Genomic DNA, 13993 nt, shown 5'->3' on the forward strand with positions numbered 1-13993 from the left:
AAGGGACCAGGGATAATCCATTGCTATATGATTATATACTATAGGGGACCAGAGGTAACTCAAAGTTATTTCTATATTAAGTACAATCTATAAGGCACCAGTGGTAACCCAATGCAAGTTATATCTACCATAGGGGACCACAGGTAACCCAAATGTCTATGAGTAGAATGTACAGGAAACCAGGGGTAAACCAAAGTTATGTCTACAATAGGGTATCATAGCTAACCCAAAGTTATTTCTATAATAAGAATCTATAGGTTGGCACATTGATAGTAAACTCAAGTATTCCTAATTAAATACTAGTATTGTAATTCATAACAATCCTAGTTATGATAGTTGTCCTTCAGTTTATGCATTAGAATGATTCACAGATTAAATCAAAAAGTAATAATTATGATGTTTTGTTGGAGGGGGTCTCAATTATCTTTGACCAATATATAGATCATATGTTCACACCTAATTAAGAATCCGAAATAACAAACTTTAAAATAAAATAACTGTTTTGTAAAAAATAACGTAATTTGAGAATTGCTTACTTCAGTAATAATCATGTCAAACAAATTTTGCTTAAACTATTCGTGACTTACTCACGGAAGTGTGTATTGGTACAAAAAATATGTAATTGTAATTGGTTCATAAAATGTCATCAGGTTAAAGCATTGAACACGTATTGCACCAGTGTAATAACCACATCAGTCTCTGTTTACTTTTGATTTTAGACATACAGTCGATCATCATATATGCTCCCTTTTTTCAATAGATCATTAATGTGGCATACAGGTTTTTAGCATTTTTTGAACGTTTTTATCAATGAGAAGATTAAATGTGAAACCTTAATATTGCTAACAGAATGCAGACCCGTTTTAATCAAAGTTAAAATAATGGATAAAAATAAGAAAATGTTTTTTTATTGTAATAGCTTTTTTCTGAACAAGCTTTATTTATCACTTACAAATGACATGTTTCATTTAGAAATATTATTCAAAAAGGTTTTCAAAATTGTAGAGGAGGAATAATGCTACAATTTTCATTATACCCTCTATCACTTTTGTGTTTCTTCTTCAAATGTATCTTTTTGATTAATTTGTCCTATTTTTTTATTTCTCATGTAACCATTTGTTCCTGAGATAATACAACATAAGATGTTATTGACCGTTATTAATTTAATAAAATCTTAGGTGGAATCAAACTTTTTTACAATTGTTTAATATTATGTCATACACAATCCATGTTTATTTGGAAGACAACGAACTGTAAAACTGAAATATCACATGTTTAATTGTATTAATTTGATACACTTTTAAGGGGGTTATGAGATGAAAAAAATTTAATATCAGAACGGACGTCAGAGTTAAAAACTGATACAATAAATTGATATAATTATCACTTATTTTCCAAAGTTAGTATATAAAGCTGCTTTTATTGCAGCTTATCACAATAAACACCAGCTATTAGACTGTTATTTAATTATTAAAAGTTGGGTAACTTAACTAAAATGTCTAATGTTCTTCCAACCACCAATATTTTTGGAGTAGATACGACAAAAGAGATGTCCTTAGGTCACCAAATTCAATACGACAGATTTGCAGTGTCCAAAGAATGCTTATCGATTGCAAGAATAGAAAATACAAGTACAATAAGTTCAGGCATAATAACCTTCTGCACAGGAAAAGAACAAAACAGCACCAATTACTTCTACTGAAGAACTAAGAAGTCGCTTTAATGGATTTGAAGTTTTTCAAAATATACCGATGATCAGTAGCGTCCGCTACAAAACATCAGAGTATACAGAATGGTACATAACAACAGAGAATACAGGATGGTAAAAAGATTCAGAGTAACCAGGATCATAAAAAACAAGCGATTTTACAGGACTGTACAAAACAACAGCGTATACAGGGCGATAGAAAACATCCGAGTATGCAGGACGGTACAAATCATCACAGAAGACAGGATGATTAAAACATCAAAGTGCACAGAACAGGACAAAACATTAGAGACAACAGGACAGCACAAAACATTAGAAAATACAGGACGGTTTAAAATTTTGTAGTTGTATCGGAAAATATAAGCAGAGTTAATAACTATAGTATTATATAGCTAAGGACACTAATGTATATTTTAATGTTGGTGCTTACATTTTCATGTTCACATTTATAATTGTATTTCAACATGTTCAAGGCAAATGCAAGCGGTTTTTTTTTAAATAAAAACGAATATGAAAAACATAATCTCTTCTTGTTAAATGAATTGCCATGTTTGTTTGTCTGTTTGTTTTGTTGTGTTTTTCTCATTGTTCATATAATTTTTCATATCGACTGTGTGATGCAGAATGGTTTTTGTCTCTAATGAATCTATATTTGAAAGGTGTTTTGTGTAGCTTCGGAAGCCAATACATAGTTGGGACTTTCATTGTATCTGGTTCTGCTTGTTGGTGAATTGGTGATTTTTTTTTTCAGAACCTCAATGTAAAATAAACGTCAAACAATAATGATATTATTAGCAGCTTTATCAACCGGGACTAAAATAAATTCCTTGGCTAGTTCTTTTAGTTTATGTTTGTTACGAGAAATAGGTTTATTGTGGCTATTGTTAAGAGTAAACTGTTCTTTAAAATGTTGAATACCTGTGTAAAGTGTAGAAAAGTCAAATGTTTTAATACTATTGCAAGATGAAAGAGATTTAGATTGTATGTACTCAAAAAGATTTATGGATTTTTTTAGTATCCACATCTGATTAACGCCACCTCTAGAATAGACAGTTTCACAATAACTTTGAAGCCCGACTTTGACTGCTGATTAAATAGATGTTAATAATTTAGAAAGAGGTTTCGTGGAGCACTTGGAAGACCCAGTAATATACCGTTGTTTGTAAGAACACTTATGTAGTTTAGGTATCCAATACAGTGATAGGAGATCCAGTTCTCATCTTTGATTGAAATTAGGTTTCAATTGGACAAAGTTGATTTTAAATTAATTTTGAAGCTATCAATGCAAATATCAAAAGTGAACCGTTTGGTTATTTCCAAATAAGACTCTGTTTTATCAAGATTCTACACGACACCAAAAAAATGAAATATTACCGCTCTTGTTTCAAATTATTGTTTGTTTACACTGGACGATTTTACACAAACACATACAAAAACATGTCAGACCAAATTGACATTGCTGCAAACATTCGATCTGTGTTAAGATCGCTTTTATTCCTATTTTCTTTTAACATGTTTAAACTTAAAGATTGTTTCTAATTTAGTCAATTTAGTGAACAACCTGCAACTAATTGCAACACAAGGTTTTTCTCTGAAAAACAAGTATGTTACTATCTATAAACAACATACTAAAACTATACAAACATATATTTTGCGGAAAGTGGTTTAATTCATGAAAATATTTTGTAGTAAAAGTAAGGTAATATGACCTGCTTTCCCTTATTTGCTAAAGTTGGAAAAAAATATTTATACAAACAATATTTTTTAAAACAGTTCAAGTAATACAATACAATGTATAATTATCTCAATTCAAAAGAATGATATTACAAATGCATCACTTTCCTGTCTCAAAATTTGTATATTTGAATAAAGATATAGACCAAGATTGAGTTCTGCTATTTTACAATTCAAAGATCTAATTCTCCATAATAGTGATGGTATATAACAGAAGACTATTCTGTGTTACATTAACCAACATAGTCACAAACTTACTAGATTTTTTAAAGAAATCTGCCCCTGTGTTTAACTTAATTTTAGACACATGTTTTGGCCTTTAAAAAAAAATTTGCAAGACTTAATTTTTGAAACTTAAAGTTTTCATTTTAATTTTATACCACTTTTTAAAGAAAACATTTTTTTCTATATTATAATTTGTACTAAAAAAACTTGTGTTGCAATTAGTTGGAGGTTGAGTGATTTTAGAGCTAAATTGACTAGGTTTATTCGTTCATCGTAAATTGAAAATATAAAATATTCTAGCAGATTGCATAATGTTCAAAATAATTGATTGAATCTGTCAACTTTTTTAATCAACTTCAAATGTCTTTTTCAAATCCTTTGTTTAATGATTATTAATGCTTTAATCTTTATTAATATTTTTAAGAAAGTTAAAACATGGCTAGGCTGAAATTATCAGAAAAATTTTATATCTTAAATTAGAAGATTTCTATATCTTCGTCTTTTCCCTTCTAATTTAGAATAATTAATGACTTACTGACAGAAATGAGTAATATTAAAAAGAAATGTGGTTGGGTATATTAGGTTTTAAATGTCAATAATCATTTGACCTGTGTAACAATATCTATTTTCTGTTTACTTGGAATGATGGATATTTTGTCGTTCATTGTATTTAATATAATATGTAAAACAGTTTGGTTATTTCCAAAGTAATCCAGACTACATAATAAAGTTTAATGTATTAAAAAAAAATAATGGGTCGAAAATTTGAATGTGTCAACTTCTTGGGTCTATCCTCTTTAAAAGTCTATTTCGAGTCCAAAATTAACAAATATTTATAATTTGACTTTCCTAATATTTAAAACAAATTTCAACCTCTAAATTATTAGATACTTTTATTCTTAAACTAAACCGTTGAAAATAGAATGAAATTCAAAACAGTATGGCTGTGGCCATTGATTGACACATTAAATTCATCCATTGACTGGGACAATTTACGTGAACGTTTGTCTGTAATGACCACTGTTCACGACGTACCTACGATAGACATTTAAACTGTGGGGTCACCAAAGGTTTCTTAACGCCTTTACTTATAAAATAATTCGAAAAATTAATCAGGAATTACCTTTATGTTTTGATTTATATAATTGGTATAAATCAAAACATCGTGTTATTTCTGATTAATTTTTCGAATTACTTTATTAAGGTGTTGAGAACCTTTGGTGACCCAATAGTTTAAGTGTCTTTAAAAAGTACATAGTGAGCAGTGGTTGTTACATACAAACGTTCACCTAAATTGTCCCAGCCAATGGATGAATTTAATGTGTCAATCAATAGCCACAGCCACACTGTTTTGAATTTCATTCTAAGACTTTTGTCAACTTTTGTGTAAATCACCTATTCTAGTTCTTTTGCCATTTTTTAAAGATAATGCTTTAATTTTTATCATTATGTAAAGACTTAACATTTTGGGCAGAAATAATATTGAAATCTTTTGGTTGTACCTTTTATAATTCTTCCCTCTTGGCATTTCTTAAAATTGGAACAACTTTAGGTTTTCACTTTTAAAGAAACTATTTTCAACGTGTTTTACCACGTAGGGATTAATGAATTGATAATTTTTATACTGGTAAGTGTCCTGTTGATATCTTTGTCCTATAGTCTCAAAATGTCGTTTCATTTGTTTTATTTCCCCTGCAATGGTGAAGTGACAGACTAAATCAGAAGGTGATAAGTAAGGAAATTTGTTCAAGAGGGTATTCATTATCAGTAAGCAATTTAAGGATCATATTCTGACACCCGACTTAGAATCCGATCAACGCTATTTCCGACTGCACAATTTCGGTGATAATCGAGTCACACGATTATAGTTTAAACAATTACAGACTTACTGACTAAAGTTTGAATGTGTACAGTGCGATATGAAATTGACAGTCACATTGGTTAATGCATCATGGTTTAGGATTTAACAAACATTTCATCAGAATAACAGTTACTACCGCTTCATTTCATTTTCTTTTAAATTTAAAGATAAAGTCGTTAATCGAATATTTTCAAATGCAATACCTCTTCAAGAAAATATTTCAAACAGTTGTTTGCAATGATCATTTTTATGAGATAAACATATATTAATATTAATTGAGTAATTTGGTTTGCATCGAATACACCCAGTAAGATAGAAGACGTTATTGTTACATATTGCAGAAAGTTAAAACAGGAGAACTTAATGTCATTTAACTTAATAAACATTCAGGCATTGCACACAAAAAAAAAACAATAAACAAACTGAATATGTACAACCAAAATGACAAATAACATGTATGAATATTACAATGTGTTTCCAAAGTTATGCAGACTCTGTAAAATCAAGGTTAAAAACTACACTGAAAATTGGACGACATCAAATGTGCCAACTTTTGTACGAATCCAAAATCCTTAATTTTGTTCAAGAGGGTTTTCATTACCAATAAGCATGATAGGGATCATATTCTAACACCTGACTAAGAATCCGATTAATGTCATTTCAGGATTAAAGTTAAACAGTTACTGATTTACTGACCAATGAGTGTACTTGTACAGCACGATATTAAATTGACAGTCATTTTGATGTCATGAATCATTTTTATGTGACATACAAGTACCTAAAATTATCTGTATATATATTCTTTTAAATGTACTCTATTAGATTAATGTGTAGAGTATTGATATAGATCACAGAAGTAAAATGGTGTTAACTAGTATATCAATAATCTATGCGTTTCATCGTAATCTATATATGACAAGAATTGTAGTTCAAGGTGTTTGTAAACATAAACATCATTTAATATTTACCAATAATTCTGTCAATCGATTATTGTTGAAACAACTAGTGACTTACTAACATAATTGTGTATTGATACAAAACAGTATGAAATTGTAAGTGATTAATTTTTCATGTTTTTTGTCTCGCCTTGACGGAGTCAAAAAGTGAGACATAGGTATGCTGTTTCCGGCGACGGCAGCGTCAACAATGTATTAGTTTGTGATTAGGTCTAGTTTATGGTGAATCAGTGGTAGGTCAATCATATTTGGTATGCAGTTGTATAAGCATTGCACATCTCATTTCCATGGAGATTATTTGGCCCTGCCCCCTCAGTCATGGTCTATTGACTTTGAAACTTTTGCTTATTTTACATGTATTAGTTTGTGATCAGATCAGTTTATGGGGAACGACAAGTTGTAGATCAATGATATTTAATATGCTGTTGTATAAGCATTGGCATATCTCATTTCCATGGAGATAATTTGGCTCCGCCCTCTTAGTCATGGTCTATTGACTTTGAAACTTATCTTAGTTTACAAATTTTGCTAAGTTATCATGTATTAGTTTGTGATTAGGTCAGTTCAATGTGAACCATTAGTGGTAGGCCAATGTAAATTGGTATTCAGTTGTATAAGCATTGGTTCATCTCATTTCCATGGTGAATATTTGGCCTCGCCCCCTCAGTCATGGTCTATCGACTTTGAAACTTATCTTAAGTTTTCATGTATTAGTTTGTGATTAGATCAATTTAAGATGAACTGCTAATGTTAAGTCAATGATATTTGGTATACAAAGGAGTAGGTCCAGTAAGGGCTGATATTGTTCTCAAATTTCAGGTTTATCTGACGAAAGATTTTGGACACTTTTTAAACAATTAAGTGTCTATTTCAGTGGATTCAATTAGTTTATGTGAAATATTTTAACTGATTTAGTCATTAAAAACGATCCGATTCAATGCTTAATATGAAAAATCTATCAAATATGTCAAAAATGGTTACTTTTCAGATGGTTTTTGTCAAAAATGATAGTGTCCGCATCCGTGTTCATCCTCAACCTTTATATATGTTATGTATTATCATCAAATACAACTTACGTTTTAATATTAAGAACGAACACAAATGCGGCCACTTTCATTTAACACGGAAACCGTCTAAAATTTAACTGAAAAGCTTAAATAGTGACGATTTCAGTAATTTAGCATGACTTAATGATGCTAGTACCCGATATATGTGCATTGTATTGTCAAAAACAGCCCATATTTATGTAGCATAAGCATTCTACTTTCCAAAAAATAACTTAAAGTATACATATTAACAATTTTGTAAAACTGCTATATTTTGGGGCCAAAAGGGGGTCTGACTTGACCTACTCCTTTATTGGCATTTGCAAGTATCGTTTCCATGGAGATTATATAGCCCCACTCCCTCTTCATGGTTCATTGACTTTGAAACTTTTACATAGTTTACAAGTTAATGTTCGAGTTCAGGTTTGGGAACGACTTATAATAAGTCATTGGTATTTGGTATGCAGTTGTATTAGCATTGGCACATCTCATTTACATGGAGATTGTTTAGCCATGTAACTCAGTCATGGTTCGTTGACTTTGAATATTTGCATAACTTGTGTAAGATGTTAAAGTATTGCTTTTTTTATTTCAACATTTGCATAATCAAAATTACAAAAAGGCGAGACATATCTCTGTGATAGCAGTTTATTTAATGCATTAACCATTCCATGTATTAAAATGGATTCCTTTTAGAATAAGTTTATATAAAAGATTGATTAGTTTATCCAGATTATATCTAAATTTCTGGGTTTGATAACATCATTTCTGTAAAAAAATAATGTACTATTCCGTTTGAAATAAGTTTTCTACAGGTACAACCAAACTTGCAAACCAAGTCTTTGTATCTGGAACGGTGACCCAGTTATTTGCCCCATTGCAACGGGGACCCAGTTTTTTGCCCCATTGAAACGCATTGAAAGTCATAGTAAATAAATGGGGTGCTGTTCGTTAAATAATTTTGATAGCCACCTTGGGACTTCTGTTTCATGTTAGGCATTAGGTTCCAAGTTTCTGAGTGCAATCTCAGTGCCTCATGACCCGCATTCCGTTTCAAAATTTTGTTTTGATTGACAACAGGGTCACTCAGTCTACTTCCGGTGAGGAATAAAGGCTAGAATTTAGACAATTTATTCTATGCACTGACGCCAGATTTGATTTAAATCAATCAATTTTTTTCCAGAAATTCAAACTAGAATGCCTAACCTTTCAAATAAATATACATTCAGTTACAGGACTTCTGTAATAATAACACCACACCATTTTAGAGAAAAGTAATACTTTTTTTAAGAACTACATTCGTGGATACCGGACTGGTTACCATAACTTGGATCCTATTCCATCTATGGAAAAATGTAGTGGCGATTTTAAGTAATTTGTGGTTATGAAATCCCTGACTTAATATTTTACCTGTTATTCATAGATTAAAATCATGGAAATCCACAACTCCACTACAGACACGAGCATAGTGAACAATTGTGATATTAAACACCGTAAGACAACGAACAAAACCTTCCCAAAAGGAGAAAGGAAACAATATGGAAAGAAAAATGGTCCTTATTGTCGTAAACTTTTATGTTGAGTTTCGCGTATAAAACTGAAAATCTAGAAAAGAACAGTTATTGTTGTTAATATATTATTTATTTAAAATAATAGTATGGTTTACATAATCCATATTTTAATATGAGGACAGCAAATTGTTAAAATTAAATAGCATGTGCCTATTTATATCATTTTGATACACTTTCAAGAGTGCTATAAGAAAAGTGAATTATAAATATCCGAACTGACGTCAGAGACGAAAACTGGTGCGATAACTAAAGGTAATTATCACTTATATAGCAAAGTTAGTATATAAAGCTGGTTGTATTGCAGCTTAACAGAATAAACATCAGCTACTAGACTGACAACCGCAAAATTGTTAACTTAGGTAAAATGTCTATTGTGCTTCCAGCCATTAATAGCTTTGAATCAAATAATGCGAGGGAGATTGCCTTGGGTCACCAAATTCAAGACGACATATTTGCTGAGTCTCAACTGAGATTGCTTTATAACTGTTTTCATCTGAGCGCCAATGATGGGTCTTATGTAGACAGCACGCGCGTCTGGCGTAATAAATTATAATTCTTGTACCCTTGATAATTATTTACATCACTGGGTCGATTCCACTGTTTGGGGACGTTTCGTTACTACGGATTTTCTTATCCCAGGAATAGATTACCTTACACAGCTACTTTTGCATAGGTACTATTTCTGTACTAAAAAAATGCAGTACTGGAAATTTACTTTTAATATTTAGTACTATTTCTTTACTTTAAAACTATTGTAATATTTAAGTACTTGTATTTTACAGTACTTGATTTGTACTAGATATTTTGGTACAGAAACAATACAATATTCCATGTTTGAATATCATAACTTTAAGAGATTTAAATAGAAAAAACTTTCAAAATGCTGAATATGTAACGTTAGTAACCAAAAATCTGTAGTACCTACATTTCAAGTACAAATAAAGTACTGTAAAATACAGGTACCTAAATATTACAATAATTTTAGAGTAACAAAATAGTACTGAATATTAAAAGTAAATTTCCAGTACTACATATTTTTAGTACAGAAATAGTACCTATGAAAAAGTAGCTGTGTAGCCGTATTTGGCACAATTTTTTCGAATTATGGGTCCTTAATGCTCTTCAAGATGTACTTCTTTGGTTTTATATTTATTTTGATCTGAGCGTCACTGATGAGTCTTATGTAGACAAAACGCGCGTCTGGTGGAATAAATTATAATCCTGCTACCTTTAATAACTATTTATGTCCGGTGTAAGGACCACGAAAAAATGCACGTCGTCGTTAATTTTTTACATTTTGAACTTCTTCTAGAGAACCACTGAATGGAATGAAACCAAACATAGCATGAATGTTCCTTATGAGGTGCTGACAAAGTTTTTGCACTTTGTAACCTATCCATCATCCAAGATGGCCGCCAGTGAGGGATTTAGTTTAACATAGGAACCTACGGAAAATGCATACAAATGACTTTTTTTTAAGAAAACTACAGAATGGAATGAAACCAAACATAGCATGAATGTTCCTTATGAGGTTCTGACCAAGTGTTTTTACTTTGTAGCCGATCCATTATCCAAGATGGTCGCTAAGGAGGGACTTAGTTTAACATAGGACCCTATGGGATATGCATACAAATGACTTCTTTTAGAGAACCACTGAATGGAATAAAACCAAACATAGCATGAATATTCCTTATGAGGTGCTGACCAAGTGTTATTACTTTGTAGCTGATCCATCATTCAAGATGGCCTACAACGGGGGACTTTCTTGAACATAGGACCCTATGGAAAATACATACACATTTCTTCTTTTAGAGAACCACTGAATGGAATGAAACCAAACGTGTTAGTTCCTTTCCTTTTGAGGTGCTGGTCAAGTGTTGTTACTTTGTAGCTAAATTTTATCTTTTTTATATAATTTCAAAAACCCAAGAAAAGTCAGGTGAGCGATACAGCCTCTTGAGAGTTTTTAATGCAACAAACATTCGTGTTTTGTAACAATCACTTTGTTACATATTTTACTTAGAGTCTTCATGATGATGTCGTTTGTCGTTATTCTCTACATTAGAATTTTTTTTCTCCACGAATGCAAATGGTATTATAAATGTAAGAATTGAAAGAATATTTCATTGTGTCAACTTTTTGGTTAATCACCGTCAAACGTCCTTTACACGTTCTTTTATCTTTTGGAATCGTCAATGGTTTGTCCCTCATAACGATATCTAAAGATTTTTTAACATTGCGTGGTTTGAAATGCTAAGATTTATTTTTATTCTTTTAATTGATACTTTCATATTTTCCTTTTTAGCTCACCTGGCCGAAAGGTCCAAGTGAGCTTTTCTAATCACTTGACGTCCGTCGTCGTCGTCTGTCCTCGTTGTCCGTCTGTCGTCCGTCGTCCGTCGTCGTCGTTAACTTTTACAAACATGGCCACAATCATCATTGGAGTATCTAGTTTTAAAATGTGTCCGGTGACCCTGCCAACCAACCAAGATGGCCGCCGTGGTGTAAAATAAAACATAAAGGTAGAATATAGATCTATTTGCCCTGAAATTTGCAGATGAATCGGACAACCGGTTGTTGGGTTGCTGCCCCTGAATTTATAATTTTAAGGAATTTTTGCTGTTTTTGGTTATTATCTTGAATACTATTATAGATAGAGATAAACTGTGAACAGCAATAATGTTCAGCAGAGTAAGATCTACAAATAAGTCAACAAAACCAAAATGGTCAGTTGACCCCTTAAGGAGTTATTGCCCTTTATAGTAGTTTTTTACCAAGTTTTCGTAAATTTTTGTAATCTTTTACAAAAATCTTCTACTCTGAAACTACTAGGCCAAATTTAACCAAACTTAGCCACAATCATTTTTAGGGTATCTTGTTTAAAAAATATGTACGGTGATCCAGCCAACCAACCAAGATGGCTGCCATGGCTAAAAATAGAACATAGGGGTAAAATGTAGATTTTGTCTTATAACTCTGAAACCAAAGCATTTAGAGCAAATCTGACAAGGAGATAATTTGTTTATCAAGTCAATATTTATCTGCCTTTAAATTGTCAGATGAATTGGACAACAGGGTGTTGGGTTACTGTCCACAAATTGTTATTTTTTAAAGAAATTTTGCCGTTTTTTGTTTTTATCTTGAATACTATTATAGATAGAGATAAACTGTAAACAACAATAATGTTCAGCAAAGTAAGATCTACAAATAAGTCAAGATAACCAAAATGGTCATTTGATCCCTTAAGGAGTTATTGCCCTTTATAGTCAGTTTTTATCAATTTTCATTAATTTGGTAAATTTTTGTAATTTTTTACAAAATATTTTCCTTAGTAACTTAAGGGCCAAGTTTATTATAGACAGAGAAAATTTTAAGTAGTAAGAATGTTAAGGGAAGTAAGATCTACAAACACATCACCATCACCAAAACACAATTTTCTCATGAATCCATCTGTGTCCTTTGTTTAATACATTTATGCACAAAGACCAAGGTGAGCGACACAGGCTCTTAAGAGCCTCTAGTTTAATTTTTTACTATGAAAACATGTTCCATTTCTTTTGTTTCTCAGCAATAGTAAAATAAAAGAAATAATACGTGACTTATTGATTCGATATCAACAAGTGGCTGATGGATCACTTTAACATGGCAAGCATATATTAAAACTTTATTGCATAATTTGGTAAGCAACAAAAAAATACAATAAGAGCAAAGGTGTTATTGTTATATTTCGCAGAAGATTATAACAAGTACCTTGAAAATACATTTTTTTACTTCACGCAATTAAACTTCATAAACATTAAGACATTGTACACAAAAAAAACCACAAACAAACTAATAGTCATATGAGAGCCAAATTTACATTTTTAATGCACCTACCTAACATACGGATAAATTATATATCACTGGAAAGCTGAGAATGTGAATTTTCTAAATATCCTGGGCGTCAAAAGAAATTATGGTGCAATTTTATTTTGAATCGGTATCAAAGGTCATGGTTGCAATTTCAATTCATGGATACCTCCAGTATGAAAATCGAGTCAAAACAAATGCAAAAACGAAACAATACTATAGGAATACTGTATTACTGTTGGGAAAATATATTCCTGTCATAGTATTAATTTATTTTGGTCGATTTTAACGGTAACATATATTGCGTAACGTTTACTCTCGGAATCTTTGAAAATCAACATTTAGTCACACAAATGTATCTATAGTCGCCCTTGCATTATTTAAAGCTTATAAGACCTCCATATCAACTGATTGCACGTATTTACAAACATATATCTGCAAATTTGATATAAATAATCCGAAATAAAATATTTGAAGCAACGGGAAAATATAACATAATTAATTTCATAGAAGAGACCCATGATGAACTGTACATAAAAATGGAGGAAACGTATGGTCTCCTGTTAGTTTGAAATCCTACCAACCACGTCAACATCAGACAACCATAGGACAGATTTTATTGTATTATTGTGGTGCAAAATGTGGAGTCTGGATCATACCGCAATTTCGTTTACATCACTATATCAGATATGATAAGAGTACTAACTAACATTACTCAATTGAGTAAAGTTCTACCAGTGTATTTATATCAACAAATTGACAATTTTGATATAAAACATCACAAGGAAAATATGAACACTCATTGTATGTCAAACTGTGTCTGATTTTACTTTGCTCGGCCGCCGTGTATCTTGAGATATTTAATTAACTAAACAACACTTTACTAATTACTTTGTACTTTTAATTACGCTGGTGATGACGTTCGGCTACTTTGGTACTAATAAACTTACTTTTTTATAACTTGGTTCACCGCTTCAAACGAAAGACACGGTTATCCTAATATTGAACCTTTTATTTGGCTTTCTTATGTTAATTCCGTTATC

This window comes from Mytilus galloprovincialis, chromosome 2, assembly GCF_965363235.1.
Source record: "Mytilus galloprovincialis chromosome 2, xbMytGall1.hap1.1, whole genome shotgun sequence".
In the NCBI taxonomy this organism is placed as follows: Eukaryota; Metazoa; Mollusca; class Bivalvia; order Mytilida; family Mytilidae; genus Mytilus; species Mytilus galloprovincialis.